General features: G+C 37.6%; 1 protein-coding gene across 1 annotated transcript in view; it reads left to right on the top strand.

The window, feature by feature from the left end:
- Positions 1 to 12,098, top strand: part of LOC121525846 (SAM and SH3 domain-containing protein 1-like) — a 66,007-nt gene that overhangs the window by 29,450 nt on the left and 24,459 nt on the right. The gene's annotated exons all lie outside the window — the stretch shown is intronic.

Here is a 12,098-nt window from a genome sequence, read left to right as displayed (position 1 = left end):
TTTAAGGCAATGATCATCAACTGAGCCCTGGGGCCACATCAGACGACCCCCCCCCCCCCCAGCTTCCCATCCGACCCCCAGACGATTATTGAATTCAGAAAATATGAGGAGGAAAAAATTTAGCATGTCATTGTTTAACTTTTTTTTTTACAGTTTAAATAAAACCTTCAACCTAGAGAGTTATCAAAAAAGAAGCACACAAGTATAGTTTCTCTGTAAGATGGCACGGAGAACACTAGGGCTGACTGATATGAATTAATCTTTGCTTAAATTTTTGTTGATTTATTAATAAATATACCAAATAGCTGCTTCTGATCCCTTCATTCGACCAAACTTGTTGATAATTCTTTTGTAAGCTTCTTATTGAGGTGGTAATGGTTGTTGGTATGAGGAGCAGCATATTGAGGAGTCTGTGAAACCCTCTCATATGCATCAGAGGGTCAGAATATTAGGAACACCTCTTACAACAACAGCGACACTGAACATAAAGAAGAATGAATTATCTATCTGACAGTGTCACCAACATTTACAAAGTCAGCAAATTATGAAGTGGAATTCATGGTAGAGATGTTGTTATTGGTGTGCATTGCATCACACAGATGTGTCTAATAAAGTGGTCAGTGAGTGTGTTTACAAATGCTGAATTTGTTATTATCTATAGGTAACAGGTAATTTGATAAACACAGTTATAAAAGTCACTGGTAAAACACAATATGAAATGTGACTCTGTGATGTCCTCTAAACATGCATTCACATTTACTCTCCTCTATCTTTCTGAACTGTGAAGTCATTATGGATCAAATGCCTCCAACCCCACTCCTGCTGGTCCTAACTCTTGTTACTTTAAATTGCTCTGGTCTTATCTGGCAGCATGCAGCTGCCTGACTGAGCATATTGCTGTGAGATATTGTACCATTGCGTTCATTGTGTCAGTACTGACTCAGCTAAAGTTTATAGCTAGCTAATTTTAAGCTTGGTTGTCCTAACTTTAGTTTTCTAACACAAACAGATAGCTATGACCAACACAATGAGGCATGTCATGACTCATGGAAAAATGGGCTGAATTTAAACAGGAGACTTATGGAGTTATTGTTTATTTCACAAACTAGTTAGAACCTTACTATTAAGGCAAACAGTTCTCTTCAACAAATCTAATGCTCAGCCAAGCTGCTCTGGACTCTAGTTCTCTCTGCTGGATAGATAATAGAACACAGGCATTATTTCTTAGTAAACCAAATCACATCCTTGTGTATTCTTTACTTTATTAGCAAAAATAAAAGTCTACATCAGCGTCTATTGGCCACCTTTTGGCCAATTAATGATTATTTTTAATGGGCTTTAAGTGTCCAATTACATCTGCTGGCCCTAGTAAACGCATACTATCAATATTGATTAAAGCTGCATTTTTCTCACATCAGTTTTCTATGTAAGGCTCTTTTATAGCGCAATTTCTCTTTCTGAGACTCTACACAAAAGATCTATTTTCTGCATGTTTCTGGCAAATCTCAACACAATATATTAGTGTCAAACTCAGCTATAGACAACATGAGAGCTTCAGAAATGTAGCTAAAATATTTCAATCACCCCCTTGTGGCTGGATGCAGTATAGGTGATAAGGGCTGATCTCACTGTTAAAGGCCAAAAGTTCCATCCATTTTAGAGTGAAATAATAATTAACAAGAATATGTTAACCAGACCAAAATATTGATTTTATTGTGGTTTAATTCAATGTCTGGGCTCCACAACGTCTGTCAAGAAAAAAATTGTCCTTTTTACAAATGGAGTTGATGACCCCTGCTAGAAGGTTTTAACAAATAAACATGCTAGAAACAATATTTGCTTCTTATTTACACATAATTATTAGAATCTGATTCTAGACCCACAGCAACAAAGATGAGTGATATTGTAGATTTTTTTTCCAAGTTTAGATAATCTGACTTTAAAACTACTAATAAAGTATGACAAATGACATGACATTGCATGACATCATTGAATGTCAGTGCTCACAGTGTTTGACAGAATATATAGAATATCTATTTTTGTATGTGAGTTAGCTTTAAGTCTTCATAATACAATTCATGCAGTAATTGCATGACCACTGTAAGGAGTAAACACACTGACTAAACCTCCAGGCTCATTTAGATCTCCCCACACATAATCATACTGTTAAATAGAGCTGACACAATCAGAGAAACACAGCTGAGTCTGCATTTCAACAATGTCTTTGCCTGCAAGCTGATTGTGAGATTACATGCAAAGTTATTTATTTCTATCAATAAGTCTGTAATTGTGACTACGAGTTTAATATTGTCCCAATTTTTGTCTTTTATTTTCTCTTGCCTCTCTAATTATCACCTAAGTCAGCTTATGATTTTTTGAATGTGTAAGGTTGAGGAAAAAAAATACTTGACTTAATATCAATTTATTTAATGAAGAACATATTTTTTGGGAGCAAAAATATTCACTTGACTTTCTGAATGTAATTTAGGATATTTAGGTTAATTTCAGGTTATCCGTCAAACATCATCAACTAATTATTACATCAAACTCAAAGTTTTGATTTCCATTCTGCTGCTCTTTTATAATTTATATGTATTTAGTTCTTCTTTCTTGCTGGCCTGTACTTTAAGAACTATTGCCAGCCATCGTGGACCACTCATCCTCACTTGTCTCATTTCTTCCTCAGCTTGTCATGGCCTTTGCTTTACCCCTGCAGGTGATATGGTTTTTATAAAACCAGTGTGCCACTGTATGAATCTTTGATATGAGCATCTACTTTTAAATACAGTCATCATTTCAAACTTCCAAGAGGGGGATTCATAGCATAATATTACAGTATAATGCCTCTTTTCATGCATCATCAAGCACAAGCATTCAACTGTAGCCCAATGTGGCTGGCAGAATGGCTGACAGTGCTAAAAAATAGATAAGAAATACACCCCCATGCTGGGCTAAGAGAGATAAAGAAAAACAAAGAAGAGAAAGTTGGACATTAGATATAAATAAAACCAAGAGTTATGAAGGTTGGATTGCAGTGAGGGTTTAAAAAAAAAGGGTCTGTCTGCCATGACAAAAGGCTGGACGGAGGGGTCAAGATTTCAATTTAGAAAACGATCCACGGGGCACTGGAGCTTGAAATCCCACAGAGAAGGCGAGGACTGGATTTGGATGAGCAATCAACCACAACTTGCCCACTCCACACTGGTGTGGCCCAAAATTGAAATTAAGAAATCCTAGAAGTTTTAATGAGAATAAAGGTAGAAAATCTGATGTAGATCTGCGAGCAACACAACTTAGTAAGGACAACACAATCAGAATTGTATTAGTGTTTCTAATCTTCTATTTTAATTGAAGCACTTTTCATTAGTTTGTATGTTAGTCATGGGGGAGGCCTCATTTATTATACCAATTAAACTGGATTGCTCTTGGAGCCTTGGTACGTATTATATAAATTGTATAGCCTTCTACAGGGAGAGAGGTTTATAATGCATGAATTTAATCGCTGAATTTTTTATTTCTGAGTGCTTCTGCTTGACTTAATATGGTTTAGGCATTTTGCATTATTAAAGTTTGAATGATATTTTTACAACATGGCCACTCAGTTCTTCTAAATGCAACCCAGGAAAACCCTTGTTCAGCTTTCTCCAACTAAGCTAACAGAGAGTTTTCCACAGTAATGTTGGGGGTGATAAAAGCATTTGTGCACTGTCAGTGCTATAAAAATTCAATAAAGAGATGTCTCAATTAACAATTTGAGTAAAAACATTAATGATATCTATCTAATCATTATTGATTTGACATTCAGTTTAATTAAAAGGAATTCAAGGACATTTTGTGTTGTTACATTGCAAACATTTCTGTTTATTGTTGTACATTTGCCACAGAGATACAAGTATGTCCCATTGCACAAAACCATGCCTGTATTTTTAGTGAACATTCTGTCTCATAAAACTATAATGAAGCACATTGATTGTAAAAATGAGTCCGTGATGGTGTTAAAACACTTGGATCAGTTGTCAGCCTCAACAAGGGCCAGATATTGATCAAGAGATCAATTCAAAAGAGTGATTATGTATATTTAATCCATGTGTCAGCTGTATTGGCTTTCTTGTTTCACTGTTTCTCCATGTTTTGTAAATTTTGCAATAAAAATCAGCTGCAGAATAAAAATCCAGCAGCTTTAGTTACTACACTACAAGCAGATCAAGAATCTCATCCGTCATGTAAGGCTGTCAAACAGTAAAGTGAGCCCCATCATGGATGTTGAATGGCTCTTCAGATTCATTATAGATCCTCATGCAATTCTTATGATGTCAGCGCATGCTTGGCTAGCTGCGGTTAGCATCCATTAATGGGTGCAGAGGCTGTAAGGTGGATGTCCTTGGAATGGCAGAGGAGAAGAGGCAACATCTGAGAGCTCAGAGAAAAAGGAAGCAAATTGAATTGGACAGGAGATGTTGTCATCAGGTCTGTTGGGGTGTATGCGGTTGTCAAAGGAGGCGTGTGTGATCAGTGAGCACATTCGGAGCGTTTGAAGTACATCATCCAAGTGTTAAAAGGCAGTTCTGTGAGAAACAGATCTCCCTGAGGAGAGAGGGAGCTGACAGAGATACAAGCTCTGACTAGATAACAGGGGGAAATGTTGTCAGGAACATCTTAGATAGATTTCAGTAATTCCCATTGTAAAACAATTCCTAACTGTCAGAATCTGTGGAACAAATTGTGTAACTGCTGGATTCTTATCAAATTAGCTGTAGCCATCTCCACACCCTATCTGAATCAAGCTCAACCCCATTTCAAAAATGTTTGGGCACTGTGTAAGGTCAGATTTTATTTGCAATAAAACATAAACAACGTATCAGATGATGAAACTGAGATATTTCACCATTTCATGAAAAAATATCTGCTCATTTTGAATTTGAGGACAGTAACACATCTCAAAAAAAGTAGGGATGGGGAGTATAAAAGGAGCATTTTAGCAAGATAGAGTCTCTTGGAAGTAAACTCAACTCAACTCAAACTTTATTTATAAAGCATGTTTAAAACAACCGGGGTTGACCAAAGTGCTGTACAGATCAAAGCAGTGCAGATACAATACCAAGATACATAAACACAGTGCAAATATATATATATTAAAAGTTAAAAATTAGTTAAGATTTTGCCAGATGTCCACTCAACCTTGATCAAAAGCCAGGGAGAAGAGGTGAGTCTTGAGAGATAATTTAAAAACCTCAATTGATTCCGTAAAGATGGGCAGAGGTTCACCAATCTGTTAAAAAAGAGCACCTGAAAATTGTGCAACAATTTCAGAAAAATGTTCAACGTAAAATGTCCAAAACTTTGAACACTTCCAGAAATCATTGTCTGTCAACACAGTTCATGGTACCATCCACAAATACAAACTAAAGCTGTATCATCCAAAGAAGAAACCATATGTGGACATAATTCAGAAATCTTCTCTGGGCCATGGTACTTTTAAAATGGGCTAAGGTGAAATGGAAAACTGTTCCGTGGTCAGATTAATCAAAATTTGAAATTCGTTTAGAAACCATGGACACCATGAGAAGAGGAGAGAGATCATACAGCTTGTCATCAGTGCGCAGTTCAAAAGCCTGCATCCTTGATGGTATTGGGTTTCCAGTAGTGTCTGGTGTGGGCTGTCTGAAAAGGTACTAAAAATGCAAAATATATATAAGTTTTTCGAGCAACATATCTCCCATTCTGCCAACATCTCTCTCTCAGGGAGGCTTTTCAGGCCTTGCATATTTTAACAAGACAATGCTAAACCACATACCATATCCATCACAACAGCATGTCTTCACAGTATAAGAGCCCTGGTGCTTAACTGCCCTGCCTGCAGTCTAGACTTTTCGTCAAAGACCAAGGAATGTTGAGCAGTCAGAATCCTTCATCAAACAAGAATGGAACAACATTCCTCTCCCAGAACTCCAGCACCTGGTCTCCTTCCTCACTTACCAGATGTTTCTAGACTGTTGTTAAAAAATGTGGGGATGCTAGTAAACATGGCCCTGTCACTACTTTTTGAGATGTGTTGCTAGCATCAAATTCAAAATAAGCTCATATTTTGCATGATATGGTTAAATGTCTCTCATTCAGACACCAGTAAACAGCCCATTTTGCTTGAAATCTTTTGACGGGGCAGCTTCGATGGTTGTTTTATATTAGCCTCTTGCCAGGTCAAAGGTTTGATCTTTTTTCCCTCTGTTTATCAAACTTATTGCTGTTCACTCTGCCATGCTGTTTTTTAAGTCTTTTCAGTGTCTCCTCTGCGTGTTTTTCCCATGAAAAGTCTCAAAAGAGAAACGTCCAGAGGGTATTTTCTTTCCTGATTGCACCAATCCACTTGTTTTTCACACCATGTGGAATGACCTCATTCTGGGGCCCCTTGATCTTACGTTGCATGATTGACAGCTACCCTTGACTCCTGCGTTGCGTCTCACTGGAGGATCAGTGCATGTTGTGGTCTTGTGAGGGCTGAGCTGTAGCACTGATAATACAGCCGGAGATGGTGTGAGCGGGCAGTTGTGTCTTACGGGATCACAGCACACAGTCACACGAGGGTAATTACCCCAGAAAGGGGGTGGGGGGGGGGGGGGCAGGCAGATGAAATGATTTCAGCACCTCTGAATTAAACATGGTCCAAGGAATATGCACAATCCACAGGCTGCTTCACTGCCAGCCCAGAACCATTCACAGGGCTGTTAAGAACTAAGGAATACACGGTCTGTATGAATTGTATTGAATTTGAAAGAGAGGTCTCTCTATTTGTTTTCAGCACCACTGAATTAAACATGCTCCAAGGAATAGGGACAATCTCCAGGCCACCACTGCAAAAACACACCGCCATCCAGAGGGGATTTTAACACATGCACAATTTCCATGCATGTAATTTCACTGAAATTTAAAAGGGGATGATTTTCTATTTGATCTCTGCTCTGCTGAATTAAACATGCTCCAAGGAACAGGGACAATCCAGGAGGTGCATGGGGTGCTTTTGCAATAATAGCTTGTGCATATTAACAAACGTAAATTCATAGCATCGGCTCTGTGGAGACTATACTTCCTCAGTCTAAATCTGGTCTATGTATTTTCAGGTAATGTTTAAAATCCCTGATCAGATTTAGATTCAGGGCCATAGACAAAAGGTTTGTTTGCATGCCTCCTGTCTGCCCTTTTAATCTTCTTTGGAGTTTCACTCCGTATCCTTTTTTAATCCCAACTCCTGGCTGGTTTCCCTTAATGTGTTATGTGTCTTTATTTGTTGCTGCACGCGAGGAAACAACAATGCAGTTTTTCAATTCTCTAGCACTTTTTTTTCATAACCTTTACTAAATCCTGATCTAATAATCCAGGTTCAGAGTCAGTGCTGTTTACTATCTGTGAGTGTCTTTCAAAGCATGTTTGTTGATTTATCTCTTTTGTCTACAGTTCAGAAAGAGAGTGTGAACAGAGAAGCTGGTCTTTTTTTTCTCTGTCAGCAGTGAGAGATACTGGCCTAGTGACTGATAGGATGAAAAAGGAGCAGAGTTGTGTATTACAAACCTCACTAAAGCAGTTCAAACATGACCAGGGATTCAGTGCTTGTTTCTGTGACTGACAGCTACCATGTCACACTGCCACCACTCTCATCAGACCCTCATTTGGGATTTGTCAAAACCCACTTACCACTCAGACATGAATGGTTAGGATCCTCCACTGATCCCCTTTTTCTCTTCAGGGGGCCTCAGGGCTGTCGATCTGGACTGGGCCCTTGGGTGCTCTGGAAAAGCAGTAATTCTTTTCCACTGGTTCCATAGGTCAATTACATATCACTGCAGTCACTGATGTTGAGTATAGTAATAAGACTGAGTTTAGAAATCTCTGTACCATTTCAGCTCATTAGACATTGTCAAGCTGAGGAGAAGCCTGCTAATTTAATCTTTTCTTAACCTCAAATATATGGATCAGTCTCCAAATGTAAAACAATATTTTCACTTGTTTATAAATCAACATCTGGTCTACAGTGTTTTGATAAGAATAGATTTTATTGATACCATGGAAGAGCTCATTTTTACAGCAGAAACTAAAACAAAACAGACAAGAGGTTGGTTAAAAAAGAGCTATGTCCAAAGATGCCTATTTTTGTTTTGTTTAACTGTCAAAAAATAGAAAATGCATTTGATATTCATACCTTAACTTTCTGTACATGTACCAGTGTGTAATAACTTATAGATACAACTCAATAATACAATAAATTACCAAGTCATACTGACAACATTGAATCCATGACAGAGGGTTATTTTACCCATTTTTAGCCAGTACTGTTACTGATAAGTGTTTTACAGACCACAACATCAGTCCTTTAAGGAATCATTTTGGTATTTTTGAGTATTTTTGGGAGGTAAAGAAGCTGCAGACCCTAAAGCTGATGTGGTGTTAAGTTACACTGATGCAGAAAGCACGTAGCTGAAGGTTACCATCAAAATAGTGCCAAAAAAATACTACAGATTTTTTTTCTATATAGCATACAATTTAGCCAAGGCTGTTTGTGGTCCATTTTTACCTTAAACTCGCCAAAAGCAACTGTACCCATCTGTAGTGCTGTATAGCTAAGCTTCCTTGTTGGTGCCCCTGGCAAGATCTCCTTAAAGCAACAGTGCACACCGACATCTCTGGAGACTAATGCCACTAAGTACCTTATACAACCCAACTTGAAAAATATTGAAATATCCCTTTAAAACACACTCTAAACATTAGAAATAAACAACAGAAACAATTTCAGTACTTAAAAGCCACTTAAACTTTAGGGAATGAGGCAAAGACAAAAACTTAAAGGTAGATTTGTTGGTCCTGCTCAAGCTCCACAAACTTCTTTGTACATACAACCAATATTCATAGCCATTATAAGCTATTTGCTGGTATTAAAACTATTGGCAGAAATTTTCAGCTGCCAAAAGTGATATCATGCCAACAATATTGTCAACCCCTAACAAATATTTTATGATGGATATTACAGGGACTGCAAGAAAAATTGCAGATCCCATGGTGGGGATTTTGTAAAAAAAAAAAAAAACAAACAAACAAAAAACACTTTTTTTCTTCTATTTCTCTAAATTTTTTAGATGTGATATATTTGTCTGGTCGTTGTTCCTCAGCATATTATATTTAATCATAAGCCATCTGTATTCGGAGGTATTATATCACCAAGTTCCAGCGTTGTGTTTGAACACACTCAGTAAGTGCATTGACTGATGCAAGCTCATAATTTGGCGAACTATGAACTGGTCAATTTGTTTTTCAAAATGTTATTGAACATTAGTGTAGTTCACTCTGAAGCCACTGAATGTTCATTCTTAGTAATTAGTTTATTTGATTGGGGCCATGCACAACACAACTGTTGATTAAGAGTTAGTTATAAAGCTCATTGACAACAACGGTCACTGGGCAGAAACATGTAAAAACAAAAATAATAATAAAAAAACAAAAAGAAAACATTTAGACAATTGAAAGCAAAACAAACCCCACAGCAGTACATCACAAAAAATAACCTTTTTAAAAATGTGAGGTACTTACGTGTGTATATATATATTTATTCGCTGAAATTTGAGCTAACTCATTTTAAGTGTTAATTTGCACACTAAGAATGGTTCAGGTTCTTGCCAGTATACAGTCCTAGCATGTATTCTAAAAGAAACTGAAAGAGACAGAGTTGAAACAGTAATTTTAGGAAATTACTTAAGCTATACATAAAAGAAGCCATTCCCACAATAGATATAAGCAAGCTTTAAGTGAAACAATTGTAATGTGAAATCAACTACATATCTGTGCTTGATTTTAATCTTGTTAGAAAGGAAAAAAAAAGCTCAGTAATCTAAATGTTTCAACTAAAGCTAATTGATTTTGTGGCTTTCATTAGCCTTTAAATGACCTTGATTAACCCTTTCAATTATCTCACTTGTTTAACACAGTAACTTGACAAAGGTCATTGCCATGCAAACTTTACTGTAAAACTTTAGTTCAGATTCTTTGTTGCTGCTATAACAGATTTTCTCTGTGATATGATACTGAGTTCAATCTCCTGATCATATGTGCTACTCTCTCCTCCTTCCTTCACTCCACTGAGCACAGAGTGATCTCCCCAGGGATCAAAGATCAGATGAGTGCTCACGCGTTCCAGGTTGGCACATACAGAAATCAGGTGCCTTGATGCTAATAGGAAAGGAGCTGGCTGACAGGGAAGAGTGGCGTCTGTCTCCGTCTCCCCCTGTGCCCCGATGTGACGAGCAGAGCGCCGCTGTGTAGCCAGGCGGAAAACTGCCCTTTCTGGCATGAGCCTCTTCAGCCCTTTGGCACCATAAGCAGAATGCAACACTCTACCATCACCACCATTCATCTGCAGCCCAGTCTAATCTGCAGCAGGAGGCTGCAGATCTGACACCGTTATTGTTACCTCCTACTGCTGCAGCTCTGCTCTGGAGTCAGAAGTCGGCTGCTAAAGATGAAGATTAGAGGAGTAGAGTCGCAATAGACAAGGATGCTGAGGGTTACTTCTTCAAGTTTAATCTCACAGACTAATGCTATAAGCAAATGAGGTCACCACCCTCATACTTAATGCCATAAGGACATGTAAAGATGCCTTTGTTGATATGTAGACTCAGGAGGAGAAGAGGAAAATCAAATCTACCTTCATTTCTTCTGCAAGATTTGGCTCAGCAGCAAATTGACTAGATTGAATTACTGATCAAGTTAAAGGCTTTTTTGGTCAATTACAAGAAGTAAATTAAATGATAATACAGTTTAAGTAAAGGTGGAAATATTCTGTTTTCACTTTACTGACTCCAATTTACTGGGCTTTTCATTTTCTTATCATTACCCTCAGCTCTCTGTGGATGGCATCATGAATGAAATGGTTCTAACAGTTACTATTTGCTGCCATCTTCTGGTGCAGACTGTAAGTGTTGAAACAAACTAAAAGTCACATAGAGTCTGTATTCAGTAAACCTCTGCAAGGACACTTTGTAGTCCCAGTCTAAATCTTCATGGTTATTAAGTTCTAGGGAACAGATTTAATTTGCCCCACTACAGATGAAGGCATTATCAACTCTGGGTTCTCACCAATGAGAACCCTTCTATGGCGCTGTTACCTCACAGCCAGGAGTTGTGTGGTTGAATCTTCAGTTAAGCAGGGACTTTTCTGTGCAAAATTTGCTTGCATGGGTTCCTTCCTTGTGTTCCATTTTCCTCCTACAATCCAAAGATATGCTATTTAGGTTAAATGGGGACTGGAAAATTGCCTGTAGGTGTAAGCGTGAATGTTTGATTCTGAATGTCAACGTTATTAACTGTCGATAAGTCTAGGGTGTTCCCTACCTCTCGCCCAAAGGTAGCTCAGCTCCAATCCCCCTGAACCTGAATGAGATTAAATGGATGGAGATCCTTACAATGCATTGTGTGGACACATTCATTGTTTTGTAACAATAAATTTACTTTTGAAATTTGCTTCAGAACCTGAAGAAGAAGCATTGTAGCTCTTAGGGGTCCACAATCACACCAGCATGATTTCATCATACGCTTCTTTTATCACATGACAGCATGAAAACAAAGCCACATTTGCAATCACTTTGTGTGGAAAGCATGATCTTTAAGCTTTCTTTCAGTTTTTGTTTGATGTCAATAGGCCAAGTAAAACAGGAAATATGATTATTTTAATTTGATATAAAAATTAATGTTACACATAGGGGACAGTGGAGCATGCTTTGCATGACTGGCACTGGTATTTTTTTCATAATTTCAGCATATTGTAATTTCTTTTAAAAAAATGACAATCTATTCTTTAAAATAACAATTTTTAAAAGTCATTTTTGTGGAGTGTTGTGTTTTTGGAGGCCCTTTAACTAATACAGTAAATCAAACTTAAAAAGATATGTAATTTTCTTTTTTTTTTTCTTTTTTACACTTGTTTAATATCAACTTTACTAAATTGACCTTGAATCTATCATAAAACAACCATCTGGGGGGTGCCAGAGTTTTCGGGGGGCTCAAGGCTTTGTCTACTCTGGCTTTGAGGATAAAAGATGAGAACCACTGTGATACTTATG

Source organism: Cheilinus undulatus, linkage group 18 (genome assembly GCF_018320785.1).
Source record: "Cheilinus undulatus linkage group 18, ASM1832078v1, whole genome shotgun sequence".
NCBI lineage: Eukaryota > Metazoa > Chordata > Actinopteri > Labriformes > Labridae > Cheilinus > Cheilinus undulatus.
This window is presented reverse-complemented; position numbering and strand designations above follow the sequence as displayed.